This window comes from Pseudorca crassidens, chromosome 3 (assembly GCF_039906515.1).
Source record: "Pseudorca crassidens isolate mPseCra1 chromosome 3, mPseCra1.hap1, whole genome shotgun sequence".
Classification (NCBI taxonomy): Eukaryota; Metazoa; Chordata; class Mammalia; order Artiodactyla; family Delphinidae; genus Pseudorca; species Pseudorca crassidens.
In genome coordinates, this window is record NC_090298.1 from 161709376 (window position 1) to 161727079 (window position 17704).

Below are 17704 nucleotides of genomic sequence, written 5' to 3' on the forward strand. Positions count from 1 at the left end.
TAAGAATCCGCCTGCCAATACAGGGGACACGGGTTTGAGCCCTGGTGGGGGAAGATCCCACATGCCGCGGAGCAACTAAGCCCGTGCGCCGCCACTACTGAGCCTGCGCTCTAGAGCCCGCGAGCCACAATTACTGAGCCTGTGAAGCCCGTGCTCCTAGACCCCGTGCTCTGCAACAAGAGAAGCCACCGCAGTGAGAAGCCCGTGCACCCGCAAGGAAGAAGTAGCCCCTGCTCGCTGCAACTAGAGAAAGCCCACGCAGCAAGGAAGACCCAACGCAAACAAAAATTAATTAATTAAATAAATATTTTTTAAAAAAAGACATAGGCCGGGGACATGCAGCCCCCACTGCCCCCCAGATCAGGGAGGAACAAGGCCAGTGGCTCCCACTAGGGCTCAGAAAACAGGCAGGGTATGTTCTCTAAATACTCTCCAGGAAAGGCAGTGGACCCTGAGCTCCCCAAATTCTCCTTAGTAAAGCGGACAGGGGCCCGAATCCCGTCAAATCTTCTTTGAACAGAGAGCGGTGGTGGAGGGTGGTCCTGAACATACAAAATCATTCTTTTCCTGGCAATTCTCAGAAAAGTGGGCAGGGCAAGAATAGCTAAAACTCTTCTCAGAAAGAGGGGTCAGGGGCAAGATTCCTCAAGGTTTTCCTTAGAACGGGGGCCGGAGGCAAGAAACCCAAGATTCACCTCAGAAGAGAGTCGAACCCGTGACTCTAGTCAGAAGAGAGCCCAGGGCCAACGAAACCCCTCGGAAACAAGGCCGCGCCGCAGCTCGCCCAGTGTCCTTAGAGCGCGCCTCATGAGGCCCCGCCCACTGCCCGGCGTAACCGCCCCACGCCCGCCGGGCCCAGGCCACCTCCGATGCATTGTGGGTGGGGCGCCCCTGCTGAGCACTGCGGGGAACCCCCTGCCCATCCAGTTGTTGGCCGCCGGGCAGCCCGGCGTAACCCCCCGCCAATGTCCGAGCGAGCCGGCCACGGATTAACGCGTCCTCATGCCCCACCCCTCGCGGTGTTCCTACCCTGAAGATAAGCCCCGCCCCACAGCACCCTGACTGGACCTGAGGCCCGCTACACTCTCCCATTGGCAGGCCGCCTGTCAGTCACCTCGTCCCGCCTCCTTGGGCCCGCCCAGGCCCTCAGCCTTATCCCGAGGGCCAGCCGGCCAGCGCGCTCATTGGCCGTCGGCTGCTGTCCGTCATGAGTATGGCCACGCCCTCTTCGGGGCGCGGATCCCGGGAACCCTGGCTGGACCTCATTGGCCTGCGGCGCCGCCACTCAGTGAGACGCGCCTCAACCCGGAAGTGTGCGAGGCGAAATCTGCCTAGCAACCGGGGAAGCCGGGCTGCGAAGCGGGCAATTTCAGTGTGAGACGGAGCGGCGAGACCGAGCGGCGGCTTCGAGCGCTGTGCGGCGGCTCCTCCCGCCCGGGGTCAGCGCCCCAGCGCGCGCACGCGCACCCCCGCCGCCCGAACGCGCTCCGCGCCGCCCGCTCAGTTAGTCCGTCGATAGTCCGTCGTCCTGTCGCCGCGCCGCCGCCACCGCGGGCGCCACCTGAAGGAGCTGCCGCCGCGGAACCCGAGCGGACTGGATACGACCCTGCCACCCGAGGCCGCCCAGGGCCGAACAGCCGCCCGCAGAGGCGCCGAGCAACTTCGGTGAGTGAGGGGCGGGCGCCGCTGGTGGCGGGTCCCCGGCTTCCGGTGTCCCGGGCTTCTCTGGGGCTTCCGCTTCTCTGAGGGGGCCGCTTCCATGCGTGGACCCCCTTGTCTGAGGAGACCTGCTTCCCTAAACCCCGCCTCTCTGATAGGAGCCTCCCTTCCCTGAGGGTGCCCCATCTCTTTGAGGGACCGCCTGCCTCCGTGAGGGGCGCCTTCTCCGAGGGCCCCCGCCTCTTTGAGACTACCGCTCCCAACTTCTCTAAGGGGATCCCTGCTTCTCCGAGGGATTGCTTTTTGAGGGATCCCCTGCGTTTCTGGGACCCCCATGTCTTCCCTGAGGGACCCCCACTTCTCTCAGGGAGATATCCCTGCTTCTAGGGCACACTTCCTCTCACTTCTCTGGGGGACCCCCACCTCTGCGAGGAGATCCCTGCTTCTCTGAGCTGTTGTCCCACTGTTCTGTGTTCCTTTTTGGCCCTTGCCTTTTTAAGGTGTCCCCCACTTTTCACAGGTCTCCCTTTCCCCCTACCTTTCTGCGTTGCTCTCCCTGCTTTTCTGTCCCCACTTCTTTGGATGACTTCCTCCTTTTCCCAAGTGCCCCCCAACTAATCTGAGGTGTTCCTGCTTCTGTCAGAATCCTTGTTGGAGGTGTTCCCCACTTTTCTGATTTGACCCCACTTTTGATGGGACCCGCTACTTTTTGATGAGTACCTCCATTTTACTGAGGGGGCCCTCTACTCTGAAATGCCCATACGTCTGACTGGATCCTTATTTACTTGAGGAATGTTCCCCACTTTTCCAAAAAAGTTCCCATTCTGGGGGGGACTCCTACTAATCTGTGGATGCTGCAGTGTTTGGAGGGGTCCCTGGCTTCTCCAGAGGTCCTCCCCGTAATACGAGATGTCCCACTTCTGTTAGGCTCCTCACATCTCTGAAATGTGCCTGCACTCTTTCAAGATACCTCCTCTCTGATGGAGGACACAGTGGATTTCTTCACTTCTCTAAAGGGTCCCCCTGAATTCCCAGGGGTTCCCCTTCCACTTGCCTGAGGACATGCCTCCTTTCCTGAGGTTTCCCTCCTGATTTGCTAAGGGAGAAACTCTTCCGTCATTTTTCCTTCGAGCCCTCAACTTCAGTGGTACCCACTTCTCTCTATTCTGGAAGGAGAGATCAGAAATATACCCCTCCCATCTTCAGTCTTCTTTCTTGCCGGATTAGGGCTATTCTCTGAACTTTTACCTCAGCTTCCAGGGACCTGGAGGAATTTGTGATTGGAAGGGAAATTGGGAGACAGGCAAAAATAATGCTGTTTTCTTTCATCCTTTAAGACCTGCTAGATTTGGGGGAGCAGGAGCTGTTGTCGAAGGACAGTCTTGGTTGCTCCATTTTTGAGTCATGGGGCCACCACAGTGTTGTCAGGCCAGTGTAGAGGCAGGAGGGACAGGGCTGGAGCATTGTACCCCATTATCACACTTTCAACTTCCTGTCCCATTCCTCAGTCCTCCCTCTGCGTAGTATAACTCACCCCCCCAAAAAAAGAAAAAAAAAAAAAGAGAAGAAAAACGCTCTTTCAGTTCTTCCAGCTGTGTTTTCTCTCCCTAGGCCCTCTGATTTACCCCTTGATCTCCAGTGGATCCTCAATTTGTGGGCCACTCGGGTTTGAAAGGCAGAGCAAGAAGCAGGAAATGGGTCACCTTAGATCCAGGAAGGGTGGAAGGGAGGCAAGGAACAGGGGATTTGAATTCATTTCTCTAAGTTTTAGGTGACTTCAGCTTGGCTCAAAGGAAGTTTTTACGTGGCTTTTACAAATCTCATGTGTACCTTTTTTTTTTAATGGCCCACCCTGGATTCCAAGTTCACTCCAGTAGCTAATTTTATCTGTTTTGCCAAACGCAGAGCTCTCTGGAGCCCAAGTAGATGAATGCTGGCATTGAGAGATGGTCCAAAGGACAGGAATGAACTCAGTTTGAAACCTGAGTAACTTGTAACCACTTCATGTCCATGCACAAGTTTCAGGCTAAAAATGTGGGGAAAATGTTCCTGAAGTGGAGTTCTGAAATATAGGCTGAACTTGGTTGGTTTAGCATTTCAACCAGTTCTTCCCTCTGATTCTGCTAGAACTGCAGTTCACTTTACGAGTTTGACTTAAGACTGTCTCTCCTGTTCATTTCCATCTGGGTCTTGCTTAATTTGAGTCCTTTGTGAAGACTCCTGCCGAGGCTATAATTTGAGTTCTAAATCTGTCGGTGGACCATGTGGACACAAGTTTCAACTCGAGCTATTTTCTTCTGTGGAGAAGCGCTTGGAGAGTTTCCTGGGCCCTCTGCTCCTGGGGTAGTCAAGTCCAGGCAGGAAGCTGCTACAGACCTGGTTGCTCCCCTACTGCCTCTTCCTGGTCAGCTTGCCCTGAGGGGAAGAGGAAATTTGGTGGGGAGCTCGGGCTTAAGGTGTCCTGAGACAGGGCAGAGAAGTGCTGGCACATGTTTGTTATTTGAAAATGAAGCCCATAGGACCAGCAAGGTGAGGTGTTAGGGAAGAGGGAACTTTGAAGTCAGAAGGACCTGATTCAGATTCTGGGTCTGTCCTTCCTAGCTGTGTGGCCTTGGATAAGTTATGGCACAAGATCAGCACGTTACTAAATATTTGAGGGGGTCACATCTCTGTGAATGTGTGTAAAGGCGCCTACAAATGGGAAGTGCTTCCTAGATGTGTGAATGAATGAATCTGAGATAACAAACAGGAGGCAGCCAACACAGCGCCTAGCACATGGTTGGTGTGCAATAGGTTGGTTGTTGTGCTCAGGAGATTATGGTTCTGGTCTGGACTCCCAGACAGGAAGCACTTGACATTTTGCCAAGGCCAAATATGCCCGCAGAGCGAAGAGAAAGAAACTCGGAGTGTCTCGTGCAAAACCCACTGCCCACCTGGGTCTAGTAGTGTTTTTCTGTGTTCAGATAGCAGACGTGAGATGGATTTGCTGTGTGACAGGGGTTTGTGTTTGCCTTCGCCTTGCTTTCTCTCTCTGTAAAATGGGGTAATTTGTGAGTTAAGGCCATGGAGATGTATTACTATAATTAGACCACAGGCGAGATAGAAGATTATTACTAGCTTGAATTGTGGGAAGAAAAAGAAGGTGAACCATAAAGGATCACGGCCATATTTTGGGACTGCTTGACTGAGCGATATGCAGCAGTTACCTGATGAGTGATCTCTTCTTACACGTTAGAACCTTGGAAGAAGAACCGTTCTTTTAGGGTAATGGATCAGATTTGGGGACAAAAGACTGGAAAAGTGATGTACAAAGGCATTTATTGGCACAAAAGAATAGTACATTGAGTGTGTGGCTTAGTGCCCATGAGGAGATCAGGATTCACCTTGAGTTCCCAAGGATTCAGAGAGCTGTGAAGATGCTAACTCAAACTCTGGGGATGGAGGCTGGGGTGGGCAGGACACTTTTTATCTTTTTTGAGAGGGTTTTGTCTTAGCAATTAGTGAAAGCCTTAACATCATGGCTGGTGAGTTGGGTCCAGCCTTTTTCACTTATTCATGTGGGGACAGATGGCACTTGCCCTTGATAGCTAAAACCCGGGTTGCGGGTGAATAGTGGGTGAAGAATCTGAGCTAGGCCCCCACTGCACTGCTTCCAAGTTTGAAGAAAAGGGTTTTTCCCCCTCTCTTGAAATATCCCCTTTCCCTCCCTCTGCCCCCATCCCCTCCCCACACAGAGTGAATTTACTATTGAAGCCAGGAAATATCTGCCAGTCTTAAATTTCTCTTAATTCTTTTAAGGACATTTATTCCATTATATGGGAAAGGAGCAAAGTTTCTTATTTTTAAAATATAAAACATAGGGTAAACAACTTTAAGGGGATTATTATCCCTTTTGAAATTATGATGTCCCTTGTGTGCCACAGACTTCACTCTGGTGGATGGTGGCTCCACCACCAAGTCCCTTTTATCTAACAGGAAGTTTTTTAAACTTTTTTTTGAATTGAAAGATCCTTACAGCAATAAAAACCCTCGGATAGTTAGAAACGATATTGATCTAGGTACATTTATTAGATGTAATGTAACGTGGTTATCCGTTGGTGGGCAGCTCTAAAAAGGTATGTGGGTCGCAACACTGCCCAGCTTCTAACTGGACAATAAACTGTTGATTTATGTAACTGAAATAGCTGGGGAAGTCAGGGTTTCCTTCCTGTTGGAGACAGCACTGGGGGCATTAAATCCCTGTGGGATTTTGATGATAAGAAAGAAGCTGACCTCCCTCGGAATTGGGGAATAACTACTGTATGGAGTCGTTTCATCCAAATGAATGGATGTTGTTATTTTGAATTTCTAGTATTAATTTTGGCTTTATCCTCTCTGCAACCTGGCTGCCTTTGTTTACACTGGTGCATTGTTTGAATATGAATTTGTCTCTCCAAACTGGCCTATAAGGGACGTTTAAACACTCAAGTAAGGGCTTAACTTGGCACAAGTTTTCCTGTGTGGCCATAAGGTAGGGTTTTTTTGTTTTTTAATACAACTAAAATTGGATTGAAAAATAGAAAGTGTTAGATTTTCTGGCTCATATAACTTCCTATGCCAGCAAATAATTCAGCAATAAATGTGTGCCAGTGATGTGCTAGGCATACCATGCTGGGTGCTGGGGGCCTAGCAGTGAGCTGGGCCCCCAGGGACAGATGCAGTCAGCCCTCAAGGATCTTACATCCCAGTCACAGACAAGTAAACAAATGAATGAAAGAATATCTCAGGGCTTCTTTGGGCATATTCCTGGATGTTGGGAGTTTGGGGTGGAGTTTCTTGGAGGTTTGGAAGTGAAACCTTACTACCCTTCTAATTTCCTCACTGGACTCCTTGCTTCTGTTTCCTCCTTCTGAAAGGAAGCAGAAATTATGGTGTTTTCCCGGTTGATTGTTGGCTTTTGGCACTAGTTGATCCAGGATGACTGTGGCTGTAGTCTTGGAGAAACAAAAGAGAGTCTGGAATGGTTATTGCCAGGAGCATTTTCAGCTTTACTTTTCTTGAAGTTGGTAGCAGTGTGTTTTTGGAATCCTGTGGCATTTCTTCATGGCAGTGCATATTATGCAAAGAGGTAAACAGCTATTAAAGCCCTTCTCGCCTTGTTTTAAATCTTAAAAAAAAAAAAAAATCAGACAAGGGTAGTGCTTGGCTGTTGTTTATGGCATAGGAAAAGTGAGATTTCAAATAGGTGGACTGCTTTGTCATGTATCAGTAGGTTCTTGGTGCACAGAGTTCCCTCTGCCCTAGGGTTCCCTCTTGTATTGGGACTGGGGAAGCACTATTTTGATCTTCCTATGTTGTGGCCCGGATTTGATGTTAGTCCACATAGATCAATTATGTGACAGGTGCTTTTCTTAAGTAGGTGTATTTTTGAGGGGTGGAGCCAGAGAGCCGGGGTGGATATTCATTCAGGGCCCAGGGCCCAGCAGGGGAGAGAGAGCATATTACAAGGAGAGTTTCTGGTAGTCTGTCTTCTTTTCCTTTCCCTTCACCCAAGTACTGACTCATGAGGTGAAGCGGAAGGCCCAGGCCGGAAGTGGGCGTGGACAAGCAATGCAACTGTGCACGTGACCAGACTCCCACCTCTGGGCTCTGTTGCCCTTGGGAAGTGGATGCATGCTCTCTCTTCATTTCCTGTTCCCCACATTCCAGGCTGAGTTCTTGGGCTCCAATTTGAGCATAGAAAACATGTTCAGGTTATCATTTTTTGCTCAGTAAGCTGCTTTGTCAGAACTGGGAGCCACCAGTGGACCTGCACCTAGCAGTTCTAGGGGCTCAGCTAATGTACCCACAAACTCAGGACTATCTGGCAGGGTGGTTAACAGGATGGTTTCCTATTGCATTATCACAGTGTTCCCTGCAGGAGCTTGCCTGCAGAGGGCTGCTCTGGAGATGTGTATAGAACTAAAGGAAGCAGACAGTAGATAGATCCTTCTGCAAGAGTGTGCTCTTGAAGAATTAATTTGTCTTTGTTGCTTTGTAAAAGTGCCCTGTGTGCAGTAGAAACTTTGGAGCCAGAAAGCCAGATTCTGCCACTTGCTGGCTCTGTGACCTCAGGAAGGTGGCCTAACTGCAAGTGGCCTAACCTCTTTGAGCCTCAGTTTCTTCATTTGTTGGGTGGGGATGGTAAGCACGAAGCAAGCAGCTGGATTGTTGTAGGTGCCTAGTAAAGGTAGTTGTTAGCAGAATCATACCAAGGCTGACTATTCCTCTTGAGGTTGGCACCCAAGTTTGGATAGCTATCTATGGCAGTTAATACTGCCCAAGAGCAAACCAGTCCACGTTGGGGCCACAGGCTGCTGCGTATGACTGAGGGCTGATGATCTAGAGGTTCCTGGATTGGCTGATTTTTGACAGTGGGTTCCTTAGTTCATCATAGCCTTACACTGCTGCTGCTGCCGCCGCCGCCACTGCACCACCTTGGTGTACCATATGGACTTGCAGTGCCTCCTGAAGCATGACAGGGTAACTAGGAAAAAGGCTCAAACCTACACTCTATGTGGCTATAGTATGTTGTAGGAAAAGCCTTACTTTTGAGTGTGATGGAAATATTCATTTAACTTGCTAAGGGTCAGGCACCTGGCTGGACACAGGAGCTCATATGCTACTAGGAAAAAACAAGTTCATGAACTGATAACTGCAGCAAAATGCTGCAGTTGGATTGCGGAAGGAGAGCCTGCAAAGGAAGGGGCGATGGGGAGGGCTGCTTTTTAGGTGGCTACTCATTCCCAGGAGAGGAACAGCGTGGGCACCGTCAGGGACCTGGAGGTAAAGAAACAATCTGGTGAGTGCCCTTGACCTGAGGAGGTTATGCTTATCTAAAAATCAGAGTTTGAACTGAGCACCTTTGGCAAGAAAAGCCCAAAGTTACCTTCAAAGGTAGAGAGTCTTATAAAATGTGCCATAGTAGGATTCAAGATTGAACTCTAAAATAATATTTAAATTGAGCTCTGAATAAGTATTTTCAATCAGAAACCAATGATGGCCAGTGAAATCAGACCATGCAGACTCTATTTATAATAGTATGCAGTCTACATGGAGTTTCAGGAGGACAGATAATGGGGGCTGCTTCTGAATTTTTTTCCTTTGAGAATTGTCATTTAAGCTGGTCTAAAACTCTTTTTTTTTTTTTTTTTTTTTTTGCCGTAATCGGGCCTCTCACTGTTGTGGCCTCTCCCATTGCGGAACACAGGCTCCGGACGCGCAGGCTCGGCGGCCATAGCTCACGGGCCCAGCCGCTCCGCAGCATGTGGGATCCTCCCGGACCGAGCACGAACCCATGTCCCCTGCATCTGCAGGCGGACCCCCAACCACTGCGCCACCAGGGAAGCCCTGGTCTAAAACTCTTAATACAGCAGAACAGTTTTTTTTTTTTTGGCTGCGTTGGGTCTTCGTTGCTGTGCACAGGCTTTCTTTGCTCTCTGTGGCAAGTGGGGGCTACTCTTCGTTGCAGTGCACGGGCTTCTTATTGCGGTGGCTTCTCTTGTTGCAGAGCATGGGCTCTAGGCGCGTGGGCTTCAGTAGTTGCAGCACGCGGGCTCAGTAGTTGTGGTGCACGGGCTTAGTTGCTCCGCGGCATATGGGATCTTCCCCGGCCAGGGATCGAACCCGTGTCCCCTGCATTGGCAGGCGGATTCTTAACCACTGTGCCACTAGGGAAGTCCCCAGAACAGTTTTTTAACTTGCATGACATTTTCAAGGTTTAGGCTTTATATTTATACTTAACCTCTTAAAGTATCTCTATTGAAGGTTGATTTTTGAGCCAAATTTGAAAAAAAGATTTTACTGCTCCCAAACCAGGAGTTGGTAAAATTATAGGCCTGACTAGGTCAACATGCAAGAGGACATGGTGTTTGTTATCAAGCTGTGAAGGAGAAAACTAGAAAGACCCGCCTCCTGAATTTCCTATAGTGAAATGCTGGGCACCAGTGGAGGAGGGGAGTATTCATCCTATTAGGAAAACTTTGGGGAGGAATGTTTTCCTCTTTCCTATGTTAGGTTGGAAGATCTGCCATTTAATAACTGGGGAGGGGGGTGTGAACTGGATACCAAGTTTTTAAAACATGTTTTTCTTCATGTCTAAACCAAGGATGTTTATTAGCAGGCCACTGATGTGATTAATACTCTTTCTTTGTTAAGCAGGTTTGAATAGGTTGATCTCTAGACTTAAGACTGTCATATAGCATTTTTTTTTTTTCTGGTAGTTTTCTGATTTTTTTTCCTGTTAATTCTTTAATTCATAGAAAACATGGTTCACTTACTAACTTTTCAAAGACTTAAAATTGACCTAAATTAGATATGCATATTTTTTTTTTTGTAAGCCATATATAGACACAAAAGAGATATTCCTTGCCAACTGGTGACACATGCAGATGAAGACAGAGTGGGAGATACACTTCCGGTTCACAATGATACTTCTGAGCAGTTTGTATTTAACCCTTTAGGGAAGCATTTGTGCTCAGAGCCCTGTAACAGTGGGATATCGTCAGGGCCACACAGAGACTAACTGCAGATGGAGCCTGAACTCCATGTTGCATCTACACTAAGCGTTCAGAATTGTGGTTAGAAACGATACTCAAAACAAACACATGTTGACAAAGTGGCTCATCTCTAGAGAGCTGTGCTTCAGAGAGCTTTTCTGCATACACGACAGGGATGGGGCAGATGGGTGCTTATCTGTCTCCCACAAACTCCTAATCTAGTGTAAAAGTGTTGTGATTTAAAAAATGACATTTGTTGTAGAAGCTGTAATGTGTTGGGAGTATTGTATTTTTCATAAAGCATAGTCCCTTTAACTATTTTCTGGTCCTTGAAAAAAGTACCAAAAATATCAAAGTACTAGGGAAATCAAATTCACATAGAAATGAATCTTTTCCTTTCCTTTCCCAACCAATTGCTTTGCAATCTCACCATCTGAGAGTGAATTTGGGGTGAAATAAGAAACTTTAAAATAATCCTCTTAGAGATTGTGGTTATATTGTCCCTAAACTCAATGAAAATAGTTTTAGACTTTAGAGTACTAAAAGTGCAAAGTGTGGAAAGTAGTGCTCTTTTTCATAAAGGTACTTTTTTTTTTTAAACTTGGTACACTTTTGTAAATTAATTAATTAATTTATATTTTAAATTTTTGGCTGCACTGGGTCTTTGTTGCTGTGCGCGGGCTTTCTCTAGCTGCGGTGCACGGGCTTCTCATTGTGGTGGCTTCTCTTGTTGAGGAGCACGGGCTCTAGGTGCACGGGCTTCAGCAGTTGTGGCTCGTGAGCTCTAGAGCGCAGGCTCAGTAGTTGTGGCACACAGGCATAGTTGCTCCACGGCACGTGGGATCTTCCCGGGCCAGCGCTCGAACCCATGTCCCCTGCATTGGCATGCGGATTCTTAACCACTGTGCCACCAGGGAAGTCCGAAACTTGGTACACTTTTGAATGAACAACTTGTTTATTCTTTGGAAAGCTTCTCAGAAAACAAGAGGGAGCCTAGTGTCACTGTTTGATAGCAGTAATCTAAAAATTGGTTAAAGTCTACATAACTAGGTCTGCTTAGCTTGTGAATTGAAGTGGTCCACAGTTCATTCCGTGTTCTGAGAGAGAAAGCCACCTAGAAAGTTTAAAGGTTAATGAATCCATCCCTTTGCAGCCCTGTCTGCCCCAAAGCCCTCACACTCCAGGAGTAGCCAGCTCTGGCCCTTGCTTCTGCTGTTCTGGATGCCTGGGATGTTCATCCATTAAGAGCTAGCTCAAATGTCACATCCATAAAGATCTCCCAGACCCCTCTCCAGGGAGGGGAGCAGCCTCTTCCTTTGTGATTCCTGTCTTTTCTATGAATGCATTTTCTGCATTGAAAGCATTCTATGTCTTTCTGTGCCACCAGCCTGTGAACTTCTGGAGCTGGTGCCTACAGGCTCCCCAGCCTACAAAACCCTTGTGATGAGAGGTCTCTTAGACGGTTCTTGTTGACCGGTGTTTATAATGTAAGATATCTTAAATTTTGTCCACCAGGAACTTTAAAGACATTTTCTGATTAAAACCCCAAAAGTACAGTACCTTAAACATTTAGTAGGTGATGCTACTCCTTTTCAGTTGGTTTCACACTATTGTTGAGCCTTTGACCAATTTCTACTTTATAAAAGAGGACACGAACATGGATTTGGCCCAAATTTCTTTTCTTCAGTCCCTTTGTTGTACAGGAATTAGCTCTGTTGGTTGTTGGAAGTTTATCTAATAGTACATTAGAAAGATAATTAGAATATTTCTGCAGTGGTTAGGGTGGAAGGAGGCTTGGCTATTATTAGCAAGGATCTGGTCTGAAGGATATGAAGTGAATTCGGCAGAAATTTTTGTTTAACTTAATAACAGAAGTGTTTTCAGAGTATCATGTTAACTGGTACCCATAACTATTAATTGACTGCCTTGTTCTTAGGGCAGAGAGGAAAAACTTCAGGAGAAACATGGTTCTAGCCCTAGTTGTCTCTTAAATTAGGGTTTCTTCAGTTTTAGAATGGCATCTGAAGGTGATTGCATCATATTTCATAATCACCCAGCTGAACTATTTGCTGTTTAGTCCAGTACTATAGGCACAAGGTCTTTAGGCCAAGCAGTCTCAGCATTCACCCGCCTGAGCATCTGGTACCCCAAACAGGTCTGGATTCACTATCGCTTTTTCCATCTACACACTTGGCCCTCTCTTCCTATCACAGAAGTAAACTCTATTTCACCCTTTCCCAGCTGGAGAAGTTGGCACTGTCCCCTGGAGCAGCCCACCTGTCACCAGTGCACACCTCAGTCCATGGGGGTGTGTGTGTCATTAATATGTCACAGCTGATGCCTCCCTCTTTATTTTTTTAAATAAATTTATTTATTTATTTATTTATGGCTGCGTTGGGTCTTAATTGCTACGCGCGGGCTTTCTGTAGATGCGAAGAGTGGTGGCTTCTCTTGTTGCGGAGCGCGGGCTTCTCACTGTTGTGGCTTCTCTTGTTGCAGAGCATGGGCTCTAGGGGAGCTGGCTTCAGTAGTTGTGGCGCGTGGGCTCAGTAGTCGTGGCTCGCGGGCTCTAGAGCACAGGCTCGCATGTGGCGCATGGGCTTAGTTGCTCTGCGGCATGTGGGATCTTCCCGGACCAGGGCTCGAACCCGTGTCCCCTGCATTGGCAGGCGGATTCTTAACCACTGCGCCACCAGGGAAGTCCCATGCCTCCCTCTTTAAAACAGGATGGTTGTCACATTGGTGACTCCTACGGGGTTTGCCAGCTCAGATTCTGGAATCCCTGTGTCAATCTCAAGTCTTGGGTCTCCCACCTGACCACACTTTGCTCTGTTTATAGTTAATTAAGTTGGCATTAATCAAGAGCCAGGGGAGGAGCAGTGAGGTAATATTTTGCTTCTATTGCTTTAATATACATCATCTGATTAATCGTAGAGTAAAGCAGTTCTCAAAATAAACAGCTGTCGAATTAGAGTGAAAATCATTTGCTTTAAACTATCTTTGCATATGGGATTAGGGAGTTTCCTGCATTCCTATACCAAGTTACCTGTTTGAGAATAAACTGTTTTTGTTTGGTTTTTGAATTTGAACATTCGAATTTCTTAGTAGCAAAGCAAATTGCTGACAAATCTGGGTCAGGGAAGGTGTTTGGGGGTCAACAACTTGTATTTTGTATCATTTTTAGTTTAAGGAATGCTTCTTTTTTGGCCCTGGGGAAGTTGTGCCAGACGTTGGCATTAAGCCCTTGGAAGATTTTGGGGGTAGGATTGATTGGGGGTGGAATCAACAACAAAAAGTTGCCAGTTAGGTGTGGAACTCAACACAATTAAAATGGGCTTTTTTTTAACTTCTTATTGTGGTGGGGGCACATAGCAGAAAATTTTACTTGTAAAACTTATTCTGCATTAAGTGTTTTTAAAGTTTGGGGTCAAGACTAACAGTGGGTTAGAATTACATTGATTCTTTTTAAAAAATGAAATAGAAAATATCAGTACATTGCAAGGTATGTTTGGTGAAACTTTTGTTTCACTTGTATTAGGATATGTTATCTAGGTGTCTCATCATGAATTATTTGTTTTAACGCTGTAAAAAGAACATGGAAAGGGCCTTTTCTGGTGATTCTTCAGAACCTAATCTTGATATTGAGAGCTTCTTGTGATACTAGATATTTTATTTTCCCTATCAAAACTGTGTTTGTTTTATGTAGTCGAACATCTCCAAAGCCCATCCTCTATCAGGTTAGACTGTTTCCCGTGTTTCCTCCAAGTCACTGGAGAGGGAAGGGTGCAGATTTGCTTTCTTGGGGGGTTTCACCTTCTCCCAGAGGCACGGCGGCAGATTGGGAGGTAACTGGAGAGGGAGAGCAGTCATCCCTGAAGTGTCTTTGAAGTGGGTGGGTCTGGAGCTTACTTTGTAGAACTCTTTACTGCGCTGTAAGAATTACGGTTTCGCCTATCCCCTGGAGGGGAACTTCTGTGTGACGAACCCGCCGGGGGTGGCATTCTAACCTTGGTTTTCAGAAGCAGTTGCCTGAGGTCTCGCAGCTCAGTTGGAGCGAGGTCAGCAGTGAGCGCGTCATGAGTCAACCCTGGGCGCGGCCCGCCCGGCTCTGCCGCGGGTGAGCTGGCGACGACCCCCCTAACCCTGCGGCAGGAGCCCGCCCGAGCCCTCGTGGGAAACCGGCGCGCGGGGCCGGGCGTCCAGTGGAGTGCGGTCAGGAGGGGCGGTGCTTCCGGGGCGGTGTCGGCCTGCCTGACCCCGCCCACCACTATCAGGCCCCGCCCCAACCGACTGGCCCCGCCCATCCGGGCGCGGGCGGGCGGCGTCGCCTTTAAGAGCTCCCCGGTGTTTTGGGGGCCGCGGGCCGGGCGCGCTGACCTGGTGCGCATGTCCCGGGCGGTGACGCCGGCGCCGGGCTCCATGTGTGCGGCCGAGGGGCGCATTATCTGGCCGGCGGCGCGGGCGGGCGGGCGGACCGGCGGAGCGAGCGCCGCGGGCCCGGGCGGCCCCACAGGCGGAGCGAGCGCGCGCGGCCCGGCGCCCCCAGCCCCTCGGCCGCCCGGCCCCGCAGGCGACCCCGACCCCGGCCCCGCGGCCCCTTGAACCTGCGCGCTGTCCTAGGGCCCGGCCGGCCCGCGGCCCGGTAAGTTCCGGACCAAACTTGGCGGGGGGCGGGGGCTGGGGTCGGGGCTGAGGTCTTGCGAGGGAGACTGGAGCGGCAGGGGCGGTGTGGATTGGGCAGGGTCGGAGGGGCGGGGGGCTGTGAGGGACCCCCTGTGTGAGCATGGAAAAGTGAGAGCGAGCGAGTACTGCTTTTATTCTGGGAGCGTCTTTCTTGCGCTGCCCTGGAAAGTTCCGCGCTCTGACGCCGCCCGGGCACGTGGGGGCCGGGCCGGGCGGGGGTCCTGGAAAGTCGCGTCGTCGCCCCTCTTCCTCCTGCGCTTCCTCTGGGGTCGGGGGAGGGGTCGGGCCGAGAGGCGCAGCTTCCCAGAGGCCGGGACGGGTTGGGGGGCGGTGGCACGTGGGCGCGCAGGGCGAGGGTCCCAGGCGGGGGTCGCGGGCTGGCCGGGCCGCGGCGCTGAACCCCGCGGCGACGGCGACGGCGGCTGCGGATCCCGTGTCAGAATAAGAGTCCCCGCGCGCCCACGCCTGCAGGGCTGGCCCTCCCCCCGCTCGCGCCCTTCCTGCCTGACCCCCGGGAGCCGCGGGACCCTTCCCCCTCTGTGGGTTCCGGCTTTTCACAGGGCTTTACACTTTAAATTTGCCTCCCAATCTAGGCGTTGGCTGTATTGATTTCTTTTTTCCCACCTGGAATGGGTCGGCATCAGTGACTAGACAGCAGCAGCTGGCCTTTTAAAGGGATTATTGCCAAGAATCGGAATTGATCACTTCAACAAGGAAGGGCTTATGGGCAGGGCCCTAGCCTAGAGCGTGATTGACACTTGGTGTGTGCGCAAACACTGGGACCCAGAAATGAATGGGGATCCCTCCCTTAGGAAGTCAATGACACATTGGGTGCACGTTTCTGCCCTGCCCTGGGAATTTTGCAGGGACTGCTTAATTTTGTGTATCTGATCCTATGCCTTTAGGTGTGTAGTTCATCCTTATCCTTAGAGCTTTGGATTCTTTAGATCAAAGTCCGGGTGAGTCACTTGCGACTTTAATTTCCTCTTCCTTACCCTTTTACTTCTTTCAGTTTTCTTGGAGTGCACAGTACTGGTTAAGTCTCTGGTTCTGTATGTCCATTTCACACAGTGACACCTTCTGGCTGTGGTAGCGCAGAGAAACTGAGGGACAGACAGCCTTCTGTGCAGTTGCTTTAGTCTTGGACCCACTGTCCTGTTGATGTTTTTATTTCTTCTGGTAGTGGTTACAAGTTTTCTTTTAAGTTAGATTATGTGCAGTGTTTGCTGGCACCAGATCAGTATGCTGAGTAGCGTGTTAGACCTGACAGCAAGCTGTGGAGGAAGGCTGAAAGATCACACCGGCCCCGATTTGAATGCCCACTGTGTGCTAAGCTCAGTGCACAGACATATTTCAGTGCCCTTAACAATCCGATGGAGGAAGAGAGAGTGTAGTCCCCACTTTACAGGTGAGGAAACTGGGGCTTCTGGAGGTCAGGCTGCTTGCCCAAGACTGCTTAGTAGAGAGGCAGAGCTGGGCTTGCGCCTGCCCTGTGGGGCACCAGAGCCTGGGAGCTCCTGTTTGCAAGCCCAGTATGTGAGTATTTTCTGGGAGCTCCTAAAACACAAGGCCATTTATTTGTCCAGGCTCCAGTACACCTCTGCTTGGAGTTGGGGGATGACCTGGTGACACCATTTCTAGCCTTGCTTTGTCCTCGGAGAGCAGAGTTACCAGCTGGCTTTTAAGAACCAAGCCACAGAGTCACCCCTTTGCCTTGCTTCCATAGCCTGTAACTCAGAAAAGTTGGTCCTTTTCTAGAGGAAGCAGTTTAGGTTGGGGATTTTGAGAGTAATTTGCTAGACCCTTTCCTCAGTTACTCCCCCACCCTTCATCTTTCATCCCCTATTTCTCCCCTAAAATTCTGAAGCTGGGTTTTGCAGAGGATTGCCTCTCATCTTGGATGTGGTGTAGAGAATGGGATTAATGTATTAATGATTTGAATGCATTGTTATTTTCATTCAGATGACGTCATTTTTTTTTTTAATGTCAAGTCATCTCTATTAATGCAGTATAATTTGGCGGATCCTACAATTTTATATTTTGATAGAGAGGAAAGAAATAATGCTGCTTTTGGTAAAAAAAAAAAAAAAAGTCCTGGAAGGATTTGTACCAAGATTAGGGGTAGCAGTAGTTTGTTTGTTTGTTTTCTTAACTTTTTGATACTTGTGTTTTATGATTTTTTTTTTTTTTTTTTTTTTGCCGTACGCGGGCCTCTCACTGTTGTGGCCTCTCCCATTGCGGAGCACAGGCTCCAGACGCGCAGGCTCAGCGGTCATGGCTCACGGGCCCAGCCGCTCCGCGGCATGTGGGATCTTCCCAGACCGGGGCACGAACCCGTGTGCCCTGCATCGGCAGGCGGACTCTCAACCACTGCGCCACCAGGGAAGCCCTATGATTTTTTTTAAAAGAAGGAACATTTTATTTATTTATTTTTGCAGTACGCGCGCCTCTCACTGTTGCGGCCTCTCCCGTTGCGGAGCACAGGCTCCGGACGCGCAGGCTCAGCGGCCATGGCTCACGGGCCCAGCCGCTCCGCGGCATGTGGGATCTTCCCGGACCGGGGCACGAACCCGTGTCCCCTGCATCGGCAGGCAGACTCTCAACCACTGCACCACCAGGGAAGCCCGAAAGAAGGAACATTTTAAATTTAAGTAAAAAATGACTCCAATTCTCAACTGTTTAGTAGTTCTTCTCACTTGTTTTGTATCACTTATTTTGTGACTTTGTGGCATTGCCAGTAGTGATTTCTGTATTGATTTATTCAATAAATATCAATGTGCTTACTGTGCCTCCGGCAACATGCTAGGAATCCCTGCTCAGTGGAGTTTACTGTGAGATTAATGGGA

The 17704-nt window shown here is 49.3% G+C and overlaps 1 protein-coding gene across 6 annotated transcripts in view; it reads left to right on the forward strand.

Annotated features, from left to right (window-relative positions):
• Nucleotides 1-1336: 1336 nt before the first annotated feature.
• Nucleotides 1337-17704, forward strand: part of GATAD2A (GATA zinc finger domain containing 2A) — a 99835-nt gene continuing 83467 nt past the window's right edge. For 4 of the 6 annotated variants that reach the window (XM_067733366.1, XM_067733375.1, XM_067733376.1 and 1 more), the window contains exon 1: nucleotides 14673-14817. The gene's annotated coding sequence lies outside the window, so the exon portion shown is untranslated. Of the gene's footprint in view, nucleotides 1666-14671; nucleotides 14818-17704 lie in introns of those variants that run through there. The other 2 variants (XM_067733367.1, XM_067733369.1) reach the window with 2 other exon arrangements.